At 41.8% G+C, this 16,050-nt stretch overlaps 1 protein-coding gene across 6 annotated transcripts in view; it reads left to right on the plus strand.

The window, feature by feature from the left end:
* Positions 1-333: 333 nt before the first annotated feature.
* NUMB (NUMB endocytic adaptor protein) overlaps positions 334-16,050 on the plus strand; it is a 105,459-nt gene continuing 89,742 nt past the window's right edge. For 5 of the 6 annotated variants that reach the window (XM_068398515.1, XM_068398508.1, XM_068398512.1 and 2 more), the window contains exon 1: positions 334-429. The gene's annotated coding sequence lies outside the window, so the exon portion shown is untranslated. Of the gene's footprint in view, positions 430-1,787; positions 1,808-16,050 lie in introns of those variants that run through there. The other variant, XM_068398510.1, reaches the window with a different exon arrangement.

Below are 16,050 nucleotides of genomic sequence, written 5' to 3' on the forward strand. Positions count from 1 at the left end.
CGCCGCTCCAACGCAGCCTAACCCCGAGTGGGGAGGCGGGCCCATCGCCGCAGCTGGCACTTCTGGCAACCTATCCTGGCGCTCTGTTCCGACGGCTCCAGCCAATCAGGAGCGGCAGCAAAAGAGTGGGGGCGCCAAAGCCCCGGCGTGAATAAAACACACGGGACCCGTGGGTGGAGAGAGGCGGAGTCGGGACTTTGACGAGCAGCTCCTCGCAGCAATCCAAAGGCCGGACAGCGGGGCGGGCGGCCAATGGACCGCCGGGCTGGGCGAGGCGGGCGACGGGGGCGGGAGCAGTTGCCGGGAGGCGGGGGGGGGGGGGGGGCGGGGGGGAGCGGCGGCGGCGGCGGCAGCAGCAGCAGCAGCGGCGCTGCTCGGTGGCGACGGGCGGCTGAAGAGGCGCTGGAGGGAGGAGGCTGCGGGCAGCAGGTGAGTGCGGCCGGGCCGGGCCTTCGCCGCAGCAGGCGGGGGCCGGAGCCTTGGGCGGGTGAGGAGGGGGCGTGCGAGCCCGGCGGGGTGCGGGGGGGTTCGGGCGCGAGGGAGGGGGGGCGCCGGAGGCGGGGAAGCCTGAAGGGGCCGGCGGGGGGTGAGGGGCGGTGGTTCCCCGGGAAAGTGCGTGCGGGGGCTGGGGGAGAGGCGGGGGCGCCCTCCGGTCCCCGCCCTGGGGGCCGGCGGGGTGGGCCCCGGCGCGATCTCCGGGGTGGGGCGGGGGCTCGGCGCAGGTGGACCCCGCGGGGGCGAAGGCCTTGCGCGGAGCACCGAGGCGCCGGCCCAAGGGAGCGATCCCTGGGGCGCTGCTGCTTCCTGGTCTCCTCTCCCGGGGCCGCCTGTGCCTGCGGTCTCTCCTAGGCCTTGAATCCCGGCCAGGTTTCCGTCAGAGGGTCCCTCCGGCGCGGCCGCTCCCGGGCCGGCTGTCGCCGTGCGTGGCGCTTTGTATCGCCTCCCGCCCCTGCCTGCGGCCGCGGGAGTGAGCGGGGAGCACCGGGGCTCGGGGATGTTTGGGTTTCCCGTGAATCCTCCGCCTCGCCTCAGCCGGGGCTGGGGCGCGGTGAAGTTTGAGAGGTGTCGTGACGGGGCTCCGGGGCGGGGGCGCTGACGACCCGGTCTCGCAGGGGGAGTTATAAGGGAAAGGGTCCCCGTTAGCAGCGAACCTCGTCTCTTTTCACCCGCTTCGTGGCTTCCCCTGTTCCTTTCTGCGTGTGCTACAGCCTGGCCAGGCTGCACAAAGGAGCGGCCGGCCGCGTTCGGCTCGTCCTGTAGCGCGCAGGGGGGATCGATGAGCAACAGCGTGCGGGGCGGAGGGCTGCTGGGGCCCGGGTGAGCGCTGACCGCGGGCCGGCATCGCCTCGCTCGGTTTTCGGTAGATAATGAAGGGTTAAAAGGCAGCTTCTGTTTGGAATGCGCTTAACTCCTTTTATTGCACTTATGGAGATGAACAGTCCTCAAGAATGAAATGATGCATCCCTCAGAGGCGAGCTAATGTCTTGCAGCAGCTCCGGTCTACAACCCTTTTGGTCCAGTAGATTTATGTAACCTGCTCATTAATAGCTTATGAAATGATAAGGGAGCTTTTGGGTTGATTTCTGTGTGCTACTGTGTTTTCAAGTTGGTGTCAATGTTTCTTAATTCAGCTGTCCAAAACTTGTAACTGTTACCAATGTCTGAGTGTACCATTTAAGGGGTTTTGTTTTGCTTTGTTGTTGTTTCATATTTTTGATCTTCCTGCCTCTCCAGATAGGCTCCCGAATGAGGAGAGTGGGTAAAATGGAAGACGCAGTCATTCTGTTTGGCTACAATATTCCTCTAGGTATGGCTTGTAGCAAAAAGTGTAAATATTTAAATGGATTTCTGACTCATCAGTTCTATTTGACTTATTGATCTATGGTTACTGCTAAAGAGGTCTTTATGATTATACAGAAGTTAACAGTTACCATAGAGAAACAGTATTGTTTTCCTGCTCATCAGCGTGTGTTTTCCATTTCTTCACCTCTTGGCAATTCTCTGTGGAAATGCTTTTTTCCCCTTAGCAAAAATCTTACGGAAGAAATAAAAAATAACGCGAGCAAAGTCCAAAAAAATGAATTTGAGAGGTGCTCATCCTTGCCTGGGATTCTTAAACTCTTTTGATAGCCTGAGTTATCCTACAGTAAACTCTTTTTAATCTGTAATTGAATAAGGTGTTGGTTTTAAGCCTCAGTGAAAACTCTGATTTACAGAACTCTAAACACAACACATCAAAGAAATTTCTTCCTAGAGTACACATATGAAATGCAATTCAAATTAGCCATTTAAATCCTTATTAGCAAAAAATTTACTTTTCAGCCTGGGAATTACTTTCCTGCATTTTATTACTTCTGTTAAATGTGTGGAAACTGAAGGTGCATGTAAACTAGACAGAGTAGACAAGTTTGTTTATCTTCTCACTCTGGTGTTGTGAAACCCTCTGATTTTGTATCAGTAGCTGACATTATGTGTTTAAGAAGAAAAAAAAAAAACAAACCAACAAGCCACGCTGGGCTCTTAAAACTCACAAGACTTCTAAGTATTACATTTTGTAGTTTGATATAGCTGCTTGGTGTCGGAATGATCTGTAAGTACTTCTGTTTCCTACCATAATGAGTGTGGTGGGAGAAAAACTTTCTGCAATGACAGTGCAAATCCTTGTGAAAGTGCTTGCCTCCCCAGGAGTAGGGGCTATCAGGAATAACGTTGTGGAGTTTTTCTTGTGTGTTTGTAAGAACTTGTTACAGCACCGTACAGGATTCTTGGATTCTGCCTATAGCTGTTTTTATTCCACTAGTATTATTAATGGAGATGCAAAGTAAATCATCTGCGCTCTATAAAAGATGTTTTACAGAAACTCTGAGGTAAGAGATTCTCATTGCAGCCTGAGCTGGTGTAATTGCTGACTTTGGGGTCCTATCCTACCTGTTACACTCATTTGACACTCTGCTGACCTTTTTATTTTTTCGGGGGAGAGGTCAAAGGTTATTTATACTCTTATTTATTTTGCCACGTTATCAAGCAAGCTTGGTTTGAACTAATGTGACGTCATGGCCTTAGTCTTGCTTTTGGAGTTTATGTTGATCAGTGAACATATATTAAAATTATAGACTACTTGTTCAGTCCAGGGATCTCAGTTTTAATAAGTGACATTAGAGCATATTGCTTTTCTTTTTCTACAGAATACCAAGCATAAACTCGATCAAGCCAAGACTTAACATGTCCTTTACAGTCATGTTACTGCATTACCACCAGAGCAGCTTTGATTTCTCTGGCAGTGCTTTCACCAAAAGGAGCTATTTTTCTGTCAGTCCTTCTTTGCTGATCCAGCTGAAAATGCCGGTACAGAAAAATGTTGAGCTTCAGTTGGATCAACTGCCTAAACTGGCTGACTTCATGGCTATGCAAATGTTATTGCTTGCATAGGACAAGGAGGAGGAGGCTGTGACCACTCTTTTCTGAAGCAGCTCTGTTTTAGTTTTGCCTAAGCTTGTCAAGAACCTGGGCAGCTTAAACTGGGGCTGCGGTGGTTCTGCCTCATTCTTGACTGTGCATCTTCCCCTGCTGTCAAGGAAGCCTTTGTGGCTGTGAGTTAAGCAAAGTCAGGGAGTTAATCAGACTGGTAATGAATTGCTTTTGGCTGGATCATATTTCTGAACTGACTGACCATCCAGGTCAGGGGGTGGGAATGGGACTTCCCATTGAAGTCAATGAGATAGCGGGTGGGAGATGCGGCCATAGTAGCTCTGATTTAAATTTCCTTGAGCTTTTCTGGAACTGTACCTTTCCATTAACAAGACCTGGGTTAACAAAGACCTATAGCAAACTGTTTTAAGCTGGCTTGGCTGATTAAAACCTCAAATAAATTGGAGAGTGTTCTTCTTTTTTTGATTCTGTTTTTCTCAGCTGGCACGTTGATGTGGCTGATAACAGCGGCAATTGGAGGATGAGGAGCTAGGGATGGGCTAAGCGCAGTAGCCTCAGACTGACACAGCTGTGTCTGGAAGAGGATTTGTTCTCATCTTAGTTGTGGGATCCATCAAATACCCATTTTGAACTGATTGTTCTTTACAGTGTATAGTTAAAGCAGATGTTGCATGCGAAAGAAGAAAACTTTAATAACAAGCAAGATCAGGAAGACTATTCCACTGTGCAGGAGGCAGTGGTGTTTTGTGGGTTATTTTTATTTTCGTGTTTATTGACAGAGACCCGCAAACATCTGCCATCAGTCTAGAAGTATAAATGGCATCATGTCATGTGTAACTGCGGTTACACATTCATCTAGAATCCTTTTAAGTGTGTTGTAGGAGATACCTCTGTGAAAACTTGAGTTGCTTTGTTCAGCATTTGTCCTTACAGAGTAATTCTTTGTAGAGTCCTGGCGTTTTGTAGTTATCAGATGTGATGGCTTAAAGATGTTTCTGGATAGTACTATATATGTCTCCTGTTTCTGCAGAGTTGTGACTAAAAGTGTGTCAGGACAAATGATTTGTATGTGAGAAATGGGTTGAAAGAAGAATATGGGTGCCAAAATGTAAAGGTGCTCTTGAGGAAAACGTGAAGCCAATCATTTTAGAGTTTGGGGCTTAGAAACAAGTTCTTTGAGTGCTGAATCTGTTCTTTGAGTGCTGTTGAAATATTGCTGGTGAGTTTTGATATTGAAGCCAGAACCAAAGTTATTAGCCTTCTAATTGAAATAGTGGTTTCAAATACAGTGTATTAAAACTTGGAACAAACTATTTGGATTTTTTTCTGGTTACCTTTCCTTTTCTAGGAAACAACAATCTGGAACTTCCTGGTGAATTGGATTGTAAACGGTACTCTCTAATCTTTAGGTATACCCAGAGAGTTTATTAATCAGAACTGCTTTCTGTAGGTACATACTCGGTCATTGGCCTGGGCTTCTTCACGGGGCACAGGTCTAGGAGCTACAAGTACCGCTGAGGCTATTACAAAAAAACATATACTAGTGCACTTGGCCAGAACCACTGTTATTGTATGCTAACTGTTCTTAATCTGGATGTGACCACTTTTAATCAGTTTATTTTTCTAGGGAAAAACCCCAAACCTTAAAGGTCTCTTTCCTTCTAGTTTTAATGTTGTCCAAACTCGATTAATGCAGTTTCAGCTTGTGTCGAGGCTCCACGCTCAGCAGTGAACGAATTTTAGACTGTTAAAAAAGCTCGTTTCCATAATCTGCCAGGACTAGAGATACCTTGGCTTTTCCGAGGCTGTGCAGTTTGCTCATGGGCACTGCTGGGCGTATAACTGCCAGACTCTCCTAGTTACTCAGTTTGCCTTGCAAGTGAATGCTTAGTGGCTGTTAAATGCTTGGGTCTTTAGTTAGCTGATATCTTTGTGTGTTGACTTAAGATTTTGAGTGAGGACAGTCTGCTTTCAAAGGTATGAATTAATCAACTGCTGAAGTAAAGATCTGTGGAGACATGGGAATTTGTTCCCCGTAGGGAGGAATGACACAAATAGAAACTTGGTTTGCAATTGATATAGGCTGTGTCTAACTTTTGTTTAGTACCTAATGGTTGAAGTGTTGGGCATGTATTTTCACTTTGTATGCACAGTATGAGGGAAAAGCAAGTATGTTCCTTCTAAATGTGTTTAAGAGTAATCTTCTAATTTTGTTCTTGGATATTTTTTTTCTGGAACTCAGTAGCATTAGACCAGTTTATACGAAGCAAATAGCCAAATACCATGCTTCCATGGAACTTAATTGCTGGCTTGGCTTTTTGTTCTAATATTTGTTTCTTACTCAAAGTAATAACCTAAATTCTGTGGAAAATAATCAATGGGTACTTTTTCTCATAAAAAGACAGTTGATACTAGTTTGATTTGTACTTGTCACTGTAACTGCAGTGCTACAGAGCAGTACAGGCTGTGCTCTGGGGGTTGTGGCTGGTTCATGTCTCGACAGTGAGGTAGATGAATTTTGCAGCCTTTTCCCCTGTTTCACTAATATGCCTTTCTAAAGTATATACTTTTTTTTTTTTTTTTAAAGGCTGGGTATTTTATTGTCAAAGTCTACTTAACATGATCTTTCTGCTGACCGTTTTTCATTTACAAGAATGAGATGTGATGCTGTTTCCAAAAGCCTGTGAGGCTTAATCTGGTCTAAAAAGCCTGAGAAAAAATTTACCTGTCATTAAGATGGTACTAGTCAAGGTTTAGTGCTTTGTGCTGGGCCGGGGTTCCTGTGTGTGTTCTTCCTTGTAGTCCTGATCAATGCAGAGTCTGTGTTTATGTTGAGTCATCACTTTTCAGGTTGAAAGATATATCACGTGTGTGTCAAATTCCCTAACCCAGCTTGAAAATGTCATGTATGAGAATTAGAGTGTCTGGTTTAAGGTCTTATGTAGGCCAGGTTTTATAGGATTCAGTGGTTGTGATATCAGTTTCGCATTTCGTATTTTAGCGGATATTTACCAATATAGGGGCTTTTTTGGGTTTCTTTTGTCCCCCTCCCTCCCATAGTGAATAATTGGGAGTCTAGGTAGTAGTTAGAATTAATTGTGCACTCTCTCCTATTAACAGGCGTTGAACGTTTTCAGAGGTTAATTTAATATTAAGTGTTCAATTTTGCTTGTGTCTATAAATTTTGGTATTTCTGCACAGGTTACAGTGTGTACGTGAAAAGCATCTCTTATGTAACGTGCTCTTTCTTTAACTGGATTTGCAAGGGTGGCTTTGAAAGTGTCATGACATTTGTATACATATTATTTATTTACACATTAGGATTACTTGCTTTTTTTTTTTTTTAAAATGACATGAATTTGTTTTTCAGAGACAGTTTGTTCGTTTAAAATGCTTCTCAACTCTTCCATGCATGGATTTTCCTATATAAAGAAAGTAGCCTGTAAAAAGCCACTCAGTCTTTGAACAACTGGGCAGCCCTGTGTATTTCTCTTAGCTTGGTAGCAGAAAGCCAGCCTCGTGCAAGGGAATGAAGGACTGCGATTCAATCAGCCTGTATCATTTTGCCAGGATATTTAATGAAAGCTTCTATGAAATAGTTTTTATAACAGCCGTTCATAGTTGGTTATTTTTTTTTTTTTTTTAAATCTAAGCTATGTCTTGGTTTTACTGTATGTAGCTGGCAAATAGAAGAGAGTCACTGAATGCTTTGTTGAATTCTGAGTGTGTTTTGGATAGGTGCATCATGCTAATATTGAATATGGATTGTTTGTTGTTTCATTTAAATGTCTGTAATATTGTTATGAGGCTTTTTTTTTTTCCCCCTTCAGGTTTTATTTTGTCTTGGCAAATTCTGACCTGCTCGCTTAGATGGCCTGGTGACTCTTCCACCAGGCCGTAATGAATGGGATGGTAACTAATTAAGTCATTTCTGTGCTGCCCCCAGGAACAGCACAGTGGTACATCAAGATAATTTTTAGGTTTTCTCTTAACCCTTTTACCAACCTGAATACTACGTGTCTTGGATTTTCACAAGGAGTACTCAGAGTCTGTGAGTGTTATCCTCCAAACAAGGTCACTATTATTTTTTCCTCAATACTTCAATACAAACGTTCATAATTGTTCAAAGGCGTTAAAGGAAAGCTTGTAAGATTGGCTTGACACAAACTTGAACAGCTGAAATATGTAAATACTTCTTTGCTGTGTAGTGAGGTAGGGTACACCCCTTTAAAGAGGTATGTGCATAGTACAATCTGAAAGTTTTCCTCATTCGTAAAAGTACAGAATTCTTGTCTCAGAAATTACCTTTATTGCTTAAATGCACGATCTTAGCTATTGATACGGACATAGTAAGGTTTCATGTCCATTACCTCACATTTCAGACATGTTCCTGTACTTCAATTTTATTTTCAGTTGTAATCAGTTATTCTCTGTATGATTAACTCTTGCTTTGGACGTCATTTGCTTTGTGTGCGAGAGTTTGTTCTCAAGGTAGTTATGTCCTTATAGTGTTTAGTATTTTGCCCATGCACAGACCAGGAACATAACTAGGACTAGAAAAAGTCAACATGGTTTTTCTGCCTACAGTAGTTGTTGACTTTAAGCTAAGGACCCAATTCTGCAAATCTTAGAGTAAACAATATTTATCATTCAAGTGAAAAAAAAAAGAATTTAGCTCTAACACATACTAATTTAACAACTGGTAAATTTCTATCCTTGTACTGTAGATTCAGTTCGTTCGTTCTTCTGAGGTAGGCAGTGCTGAGGTAGAAATACAGGTACAGCAAATACAGGGAGGTCCTGTGAACTGTGGAAGTGTTATTCTTGTTTTGAAAATCCTAAGGATGATAAAGTTGATGAAAATAATTATTTTTGAGGAAATCTAGGGTGAAAATCTGTCCGTCTTCATTTCCTTATTTCTCAGTTTCCTGTCTTAATTTCTTAATAATGTACTGCAGTGCTTTGCTGTGAATGAGTATGGTCACTTGGTTGGAAAAAGACAGTTTTGCACAAAATGGCTTGCCTTCCACTGTTGGATGTTGTGTCTCACCTGCAGGAATTTGGTTGATTTGATAGTTTATTACTCTCTTTCATCTCCTGCATTTCAGGAAAAAAAAAAATTAGGTATTCAGAGGTAATAACTTTTTGGAAATGTATCCTGGAATTGCCTCAGAAACTGGAACATGACTTATCTCCAGTCTTGCCTGATAATGGCCATCCTTCTTGCACTTCTGAATTGCAGTTTAGCATCCCAAGACTGTTCGTGTATTCCTTTCTTGAATTCAATAAATGATAAAAACTATTTATTTTCTCCATTTTTTTTCAACAGTATCAGTTCCCTGTTTCCATTTCTGCAAGTGCTAGCCAGAGCTTTAGGTGGGGGAGAAAGAGCAGAGAGGCTGTGCTGTTGCTAAAAGGAAGTGACACTGATGTGGTGTATATGGCTAGTGAAACTGTGAGCTAGTACATTTTGGAAGTGGTCCTGCCTGCCTGCCTTCCTTACCCTCGAAAGGTCCCACCTGAGGTGAAGATTATGCATTCAGGAGCTCTTTCCCTGAAGTGTCTTCTAGATGCATAAATGACCTCTGCGTAGAAGAGAGACCACCAGTAACAGGTAATGATGGCTTCATGCCTCTTTGGTAGAGAGACATCTGTAGCTCTGGTTATGTGAACAGCCAGCTGCTGATTGTCTTGCCATAGGACGTAGGTTTCAGAGATGAGAACACATCTCAAATCCATCAGTGATGGTAGATCTTCTGACTACTACCACATTGTCTTGCTGTCTGCTTCTCATAGATGGCAAAATGTTATCTGAACCAACTGGGTTCCGCTCATTGCCTTAGCTCTTGCTCCCCATATAGTGTATCAGAATCCAGTGGCCAGACTTAGTTCTGTCCCCTTGCATAATAGCCCTAGAAGTAGGGGTTTCTGTGCATAAAGGCTGTGCAGCCCTCTAACCACAAGCAAATAGTAGTAATTGAATGGATGTCTTGCTTTTTATGGCGTTAGGTCAAGTGGGAAATGGAACCAATCAGTGTGGGCAAAATGTAGGCAAATGCTAAAATGATTGAGGTGATTGTGAAGATACAGTTTATCTTGCTAATGATAATGTTACCTTAGGGGAAAAAAAAAGTAGTCCCAAAATCTTCCTTCCTTCAGATTTTCTATAAAGAATGGAAAACTTCATTTCTTTTTGTGGAGCTGAGCTGTGGGATTGGGTTTTTTGTTCCCCTTCACACATTGTCTCTGGCTCCAGTTACATCTAAAAATGTACAAACATGCTTACTCCAGTCCTCTTAATGCGGCTTTTACGTAAATGATTGCTTATTGCTCAGTTTACTGCTTTAGTGTTTGGTCTAGGTAAATTCTGCATAAGCTTCCTTTCCGCTTTCAAAGGTGGTCTTTCAGCTTTCTGATGTGCATCTTTCTGCCTTGAGATACATCACATGTATAAAAAGTGATTAGTTGCAGCTATGTTTGCCTTTATCTTCATGAAATAGCTAATGATTTGCTGACTCATCTATCTGCATTACATCCAGTGTAGTACTAGATGGCATTACATCCAGTGTAGTACTAGATCAATCTACTGTGAATTGCTGTCCCAGTTTCTTCAGTGGAAAGGGATTGGCATCTGCCGGTCTTGTGTCATACCACCCCCAGATCCCGAGGACTGCTGGTCTATGGTAGGTGTAAAATGGCTGTAGCCGTAGTATTTTGAAATTCAGGTTAGAATTAATTCAATTTTTCAGGACTTGCTTTCAGATACTTTGTGGCATTTGTGGATATCCCCAGCAGTTCATTGTGGCAGAAAACTGTGTTTTTACACTGCACTTGCCTTGGTTTACCATGTGATGCAGCATTTATAAGGCATGTATGGCTGGCAGGGCTCTAAACAGTACTGGCCTAAAGCTGCAGGCCTAATTCTTGGGACATTCTGTTTTCAGAAAGTGGGGAATGGTGCTAGTGCGAAATATGCTGGGAATTGCTTCTCTCAACAGCTGTTTACGTGGAACTGTGAATAGCCCTTCTGGTCAGGACTTATAGCTCTTAAGGTCTAAGCAAAGTAGTTTGTTGGATTCTGATAATTCTTAGCTCTTATTTCTTTTAGGCGTGTCAAAATGATTGGAGACAATTATTGGTTTAGGGAAGTAGCAAAGATAGTCTTGTGTTTTTTTTTTTTCTCAGAAGCACCACATTAGGTGTTTTCATCTTTTCCAAACAAATAGTAGTCACCATGTCTGGTGTCATTAATAAGTACTTATTTAGCTTCAATAGGCTGTTAAAAAAAAAAAAAGTAGTGCTCCCCTAGCAATCCCAGTATGGAGTGTATGGACATCAGTCTCATTTATGCTTAGGTGCTAAAGCGAGCTGCATTACTGAATTAAATTAGATATTACATAATTCTGTGTTTACTTTGGGGACTCTATTATCTGCTGTTTTAAGTTTGGAACTGGGTTACAGAAGTTCCTGGGTTTTAATGCTAATTCTTTCCTTTCATGCAATTTAGAAGTTGTTTTTATTTTTTATTTTCCTGAAGGTAGGAATTCATGTCCCCATAGCCCCCTCACAAGTCTTTAGTCCCAATAACGTTTGTAAAGGACTTAACCAAGAGAACTGTCATTAATATATATTATTTTCTTACAGTTATAATTTCCTAATGGTGTTGGGATCACTTAAGTTCAGATGCATGGAAAATGTGTGAGGCGGTTACTGGTTAGATTGTAACATATTTAATTACTCTCAGTCTAGTCCACAGCAAAGTTAGGGAAGTTCTTCACATCCATTTAAGGTTTTTATGACTCATATTTTTGGGAACAGAAATACCACTCACAGCTTATCTGAAAGGCAATCAGAATAGTTTAACGTGCTTAAAATTCTCATCTATTTTGTAGTAAGTCTATGATGTTGTGTAGTGGTCTTTAAACAGGTAGCAGAAAGTTTATTTAACTGTGATTAATGAAACATCTGAATATCAGAAATTCAGGTTAACGGGAAAGGGGAGAGGCAGGACAGTAGCAGATTGTCTAATTCTGTGTTCAGTCAGTGAAATAAATCCAGTGTGTAGGACTCATTCAAAATGGAATACTTGTGGTACACAGAAAGTAAAGGATGTTGAAGAAAATTGCAAATTCTTTACTGATTTTGCAAACTAAAATGTTCCATGGTGTGGCACAGGTTTGTTGAAGAGGAAGCTGGCTGATGGATTCTCCCCTCCTTATTTTCCTTAACCTTCTCCCATAGAAACTTAACAGTGAAAGGTGCAGGTTCTTTTAGTGAAAGACAAACTTGGGAGATCAGGCTTAACTTTTATTTTGTTCTACAGGTCTATTTGCTAATAGGTTATCTGGGGTTAAATGCAGAAGACTTAAATTTTACATCATTAACGTTTAGGTTCTTGGCATGCCAGACTCAGGGTTGTGAATCGTGTTTTGGTTCTCCTGTGTGGTGCATGGTGGGAAGTTAGGAATGGGAGAATCTCTTTGAAAAGAAAGGGTATTTACTGCTAAGCGTAGCAAATAAAACAGAGACGAGACTTGAATCATCTTACTTTCTAGGGTTAAGGTGCCATACTCTAAGCTGCAAGATGCTTATAACCCTTGGGATTATTTATAGTTGTAAGCCTCTTTTGAAGTTTAAAACATTTCTGTGGTTTGTGGGTCATTCCTTCTAAAATACCACTGAAGGAGGTGGTAGATGTGCCTCTAGGCGGTGTTAGGACATTCAGAGAGACAGCCGAGGGTGTGAGCTGTAAGCTCAAAAATGTATTTCCCAAGCAAGTCCTGTTCACTAACAAGTATTTTTGATCCTGGCAATGACACTGCTGAGGATGTCTAAGGATGACTCTGGATATCTTATGAATTCTTAACCTGTTTGCTGCCACTGGGAGAACTGGTCTCGTTGCCCATTGTGTGCTTCTGTTGCATCTTTTCGTAAACCATAACCATTCAATGAAACCAGCAAAAAGTTAGTATTTTCTGCTGCTGTGATGAACTGAATTGTCTTGGAGTGGTCTGGCAAGTGCGAGTGTAAGGGAGAAAGAGAACTAGGGGGAGCAGCGGGCAGCTGGATTGGTATAACCACCTCCTCCAACCAGGTCTTAAATGTGAAGGGGTCGTAGTTTACATCAGTTTAGGTTCTCCAGTGCAGGGAATAGAGAAGATAATTTGCAGCTCGTTTAAACCTAGCTCAGATTTCCATGTGGAAGTGGCATGCTGATGATTTTTGAGACGGTAGGAGAGCAAAAAGGTTGGTTGTGTGTTTTAGGGGGGGAAGTTACACAAAGTAGTCAACAAAAAAGGAGTTGCCCTTGAAAAAGTGCAGTGTTTCAACTTTTTATGGGGGGGGGAAGTGTTTTATGTCATCACTCTGAAGATGTTCCTCATTCCAAAAAAAGTAGTAAAAGATGCACTGGACTAGAGAGGTGGGACAAGGGCAAGCATGGCCTCCAAGCCCAGTTGTCAGGGCCCCCTTCTGAAGGAGGAGAGGATGGTGAAAGTCGTGGTGACTGACTTGGGGACTGTGAGGCGTGGTGGTTTTTTTTTGTTTAGTGTATGGATGTAACACTCTTACTTGGTATGTGTGGTTTTTTGCTTTGAACAAGGGCTACTTGGTCAAATGGCAGGTAGGTGGGTAGTGGTGGGGAAGTACCAGCTTTGAGGATATCGGTTGGGTGCCTGAGCTGTGCAACCATGACTAGAGGGAACAAGTGCTGGGCTTGTATGAGAACAGGTGCATTAGAAAACTTCACTTATGCAAAAGCTTGAACAATAGCAAACTTCAGGCTGTGAGAGGAAGGAGGTTATTGCTTGTGGGTCCTTAATGTCTGCTTTAATCCCACCCCATTGCTGACTGCTCTTCTCTCTGCCTCTCAGGGGAAGGAAAAGGAACCTGTTGTCTGCGTAGTCTGCTTAGGAAACCTTATTTATTTCAGGAGCCACCTCTTACAGAGAGCTCTGAGCATTGATTTTTTTAAGATAGATGCTCTAATGTAAATAAGCATTTATATGTTAGTTTCTGAAATTTCTTAATTTAATTAGCTCTTTCTTTCAGAAAGGCTGCATCAAACGCAGCAGAAGTTTTATTTCTGTGCTTGAAACCCTGAGGCACCAGGGAGCGCAGGTACAGCCCCTTGCCCTAACTGTACATCTGTAAAAGTCTGTATTTCACTTGTTAAAGATGTGGAACCATGGTTTCACTGTATCTAACCTGTTACAGGCTGTAGGTGTGAAATGCTCACTCTGTTACTGTGTTCTGTGTTACTGAAGCATCAAGTCAGTACCTTTAATGTTAACTACCACTTACCTTTCTAGCAAAAGGGTGTAGCAGTACCAGGTACCCACATCTGGACTGGTAATGTTCTAGCTGATTATTGGGCTGTTAGTCCCCAAACAAGGTCTATGAAGAGTACAGAATTTCTGGAAAAAAAATAATTGTTAACTTTAAATAGCCTGTGCAAGGAAACGTAAAGTACAGCTGAGCTCAATTAAGTTTGAAAATTCATCACATGGACCAGTTATTAGTGAGGTAAACACCTTGTATTTATGGAAGAGCTAAAGAATTTTAACCATGAAAGAAATGCTGTATGATTATAGACTCAGTAAAATTTATTTGGGTAGGAGGAAGTGTTTAATTTCAGTCTGCTCCAGCCAACTTTTCTGTAATACTCTGTGTTGTTAAATGCCAAGTAATCACTGTTTTTAACAGTTATTTTGAAGTAAACTTGCATGTTACATATAACTTGGGAGAAGAAACTGAATATTAAGTACACTTTGATCTGTTTTCCTGGTAAAGACGCCTGCTGTGTTTATTCAGCCATACCTTAGTACTTTATCCTTAACATTTCTGTGGAATTTTCTGATTCTATTAGTTTGCAATCTCTTTTTCTTTAAAGAGTGGTGATTGAGCATTGCCATGTGCAAGTCTGACTTTAAATAGGCAGTAAACAGCAGAGTTTGAAACCTGTGGTTTCCCAGCTTGTTTAGTTTTCTGATGAGGACAGGTGATCTAGAAAAATCTTAATGGGATTATGTATGCTTTGATTTTATTAAAAGGAGTTTGATTTTACCCCAAACTTCACAACATAACTGTTGTAGGTTCAGTTTTATTGTAGATGCAGAACTACATGTGCCATTATAAAGTCCAGATGCTTGTGCCATTTAAACACTGTAATCTATTCCTGCTCTTTGCTTTAAAAGCCTCTGGGTTTGTTAGTATTAGTAATTCACTGATAAGACATTATTTGGGCTTGAGTTGTAGTAGGAGTGGTCAATTTTGAGAAATAAGAGTGTGTACTTTTCTACCTCCCCGCTTCGTTCTGCTGTGTGATACCAAATGGTCTGCTTATTTGCTGTGGCACAGCTGTGATTTGGCTCTTTTTGCCAAATGGAGTTGTCAGGTCCCCTGTGTGTTAATGTCATAAAGGTGATCCAATAAGCTGTATGTGTGTGTTGGATAAATCTTATTTTTAAGCCTAAAGTAATGAGGGGTTAGTTGTATGGTGGTGTCTTAAAAAATGGGTGTTCTGGTGTTTCTAGAAAAGCTCTACCAGTTGTTCTAGTAATTTGTATTTATATGGACAGTCATTCAGATTTTTAAAGTCAGAGGCTTTATCTGTTCCAAGCAAAGCAGAATCAGTAATTTGTCCCTGTTTTGCTGGAGACTTAAGTTCAAAATTCTTTCTGAATTTGGCAAGCAACTCTTGCATTGTTTTGTGAAACTGATTTTTAAACTTTTTTTTAATTTTTTTTTTTTAATTCCTTGATGCCTTCATCTTTGTGAAGTAGCTTGTACCTGGGCACAGGGGTTCTGCTGATAGGTGTCAGAGTGGGCTGTCTGAAAGTGAAGTGTGAGACTTGTGCTTAGGCATGGAGATAGTCCTACAGATATACCTTAAGAAGATAGCTGCAGAGAAGTCTGAGCCTGAGGAAAACTATAAATAATGGATGTCTGTGAGCACTGTTTAATACAAAGGAGGTGTTAGGATAATGAAAGCGATTGATAATCCAGGTTATTTGCTGATGTCTTTCCTCCTGAAATGATTATTTATGTAACTCATTTAATTTTCTTAAATTATAGTGAAAATGAATTGCCTTCGGTGAGTTGCCTTAAGTCCAGCTAGGTTTATCTGATTTGTTTAATTCTGATAGCAGTTGTGTCAGATTCTGACTTTGCAACTGTTCTGATGTGACTTCTCTCAGAAGAAGCTCTTCACTATGAATGTGAACAGCTTTGTTTCAAAGTGAAGAGTTTAACAGAAAATGAACTAGGAAAAAGGCCTGAGAGCTTCAAAGTGAGAATGCATATTAGGGGAAATGTTGTGTGAGGCTTTTGGAGAGCAGTTTTTGTTTGATTCTGAAATAGTCTGGATGAAGTCCACCTTTTTAAAGTTGATATTGAAAGGTTTTTTTCCTCTCCTACTCATCTCCTTAAAACTTGACCATGAATAAAATTAATTTTCTTCTTGTCAAAGCTGGTTTCGCATTATTCTTCAAGTGGGAAAGCTTAAAAGCTTAAAACTTTTAGAAAACTGGAAAGGGCAGATCTTATCCTGGAAAGGCACATTTTCATGCTGAGTAGATGAAACAACATTTCCCGCTTCTTAGTGAGGCGTGCTTGCTCAGA

The sequence above is a fragment of the Nyctibius grandis genome, chromosome 4, assembly GCF_013368605.1.
Source record: "Nyctibius grandis isolate bNycGra1 chromosome 4, bNycGra1.pri, whole genome shotgun sequence".
NCBI lineage: Eukaryota > Metazoa > Chordata > Aves > Nyctibiiformes > Nyctibiidae > Nyctibius > Nyctibius grandis.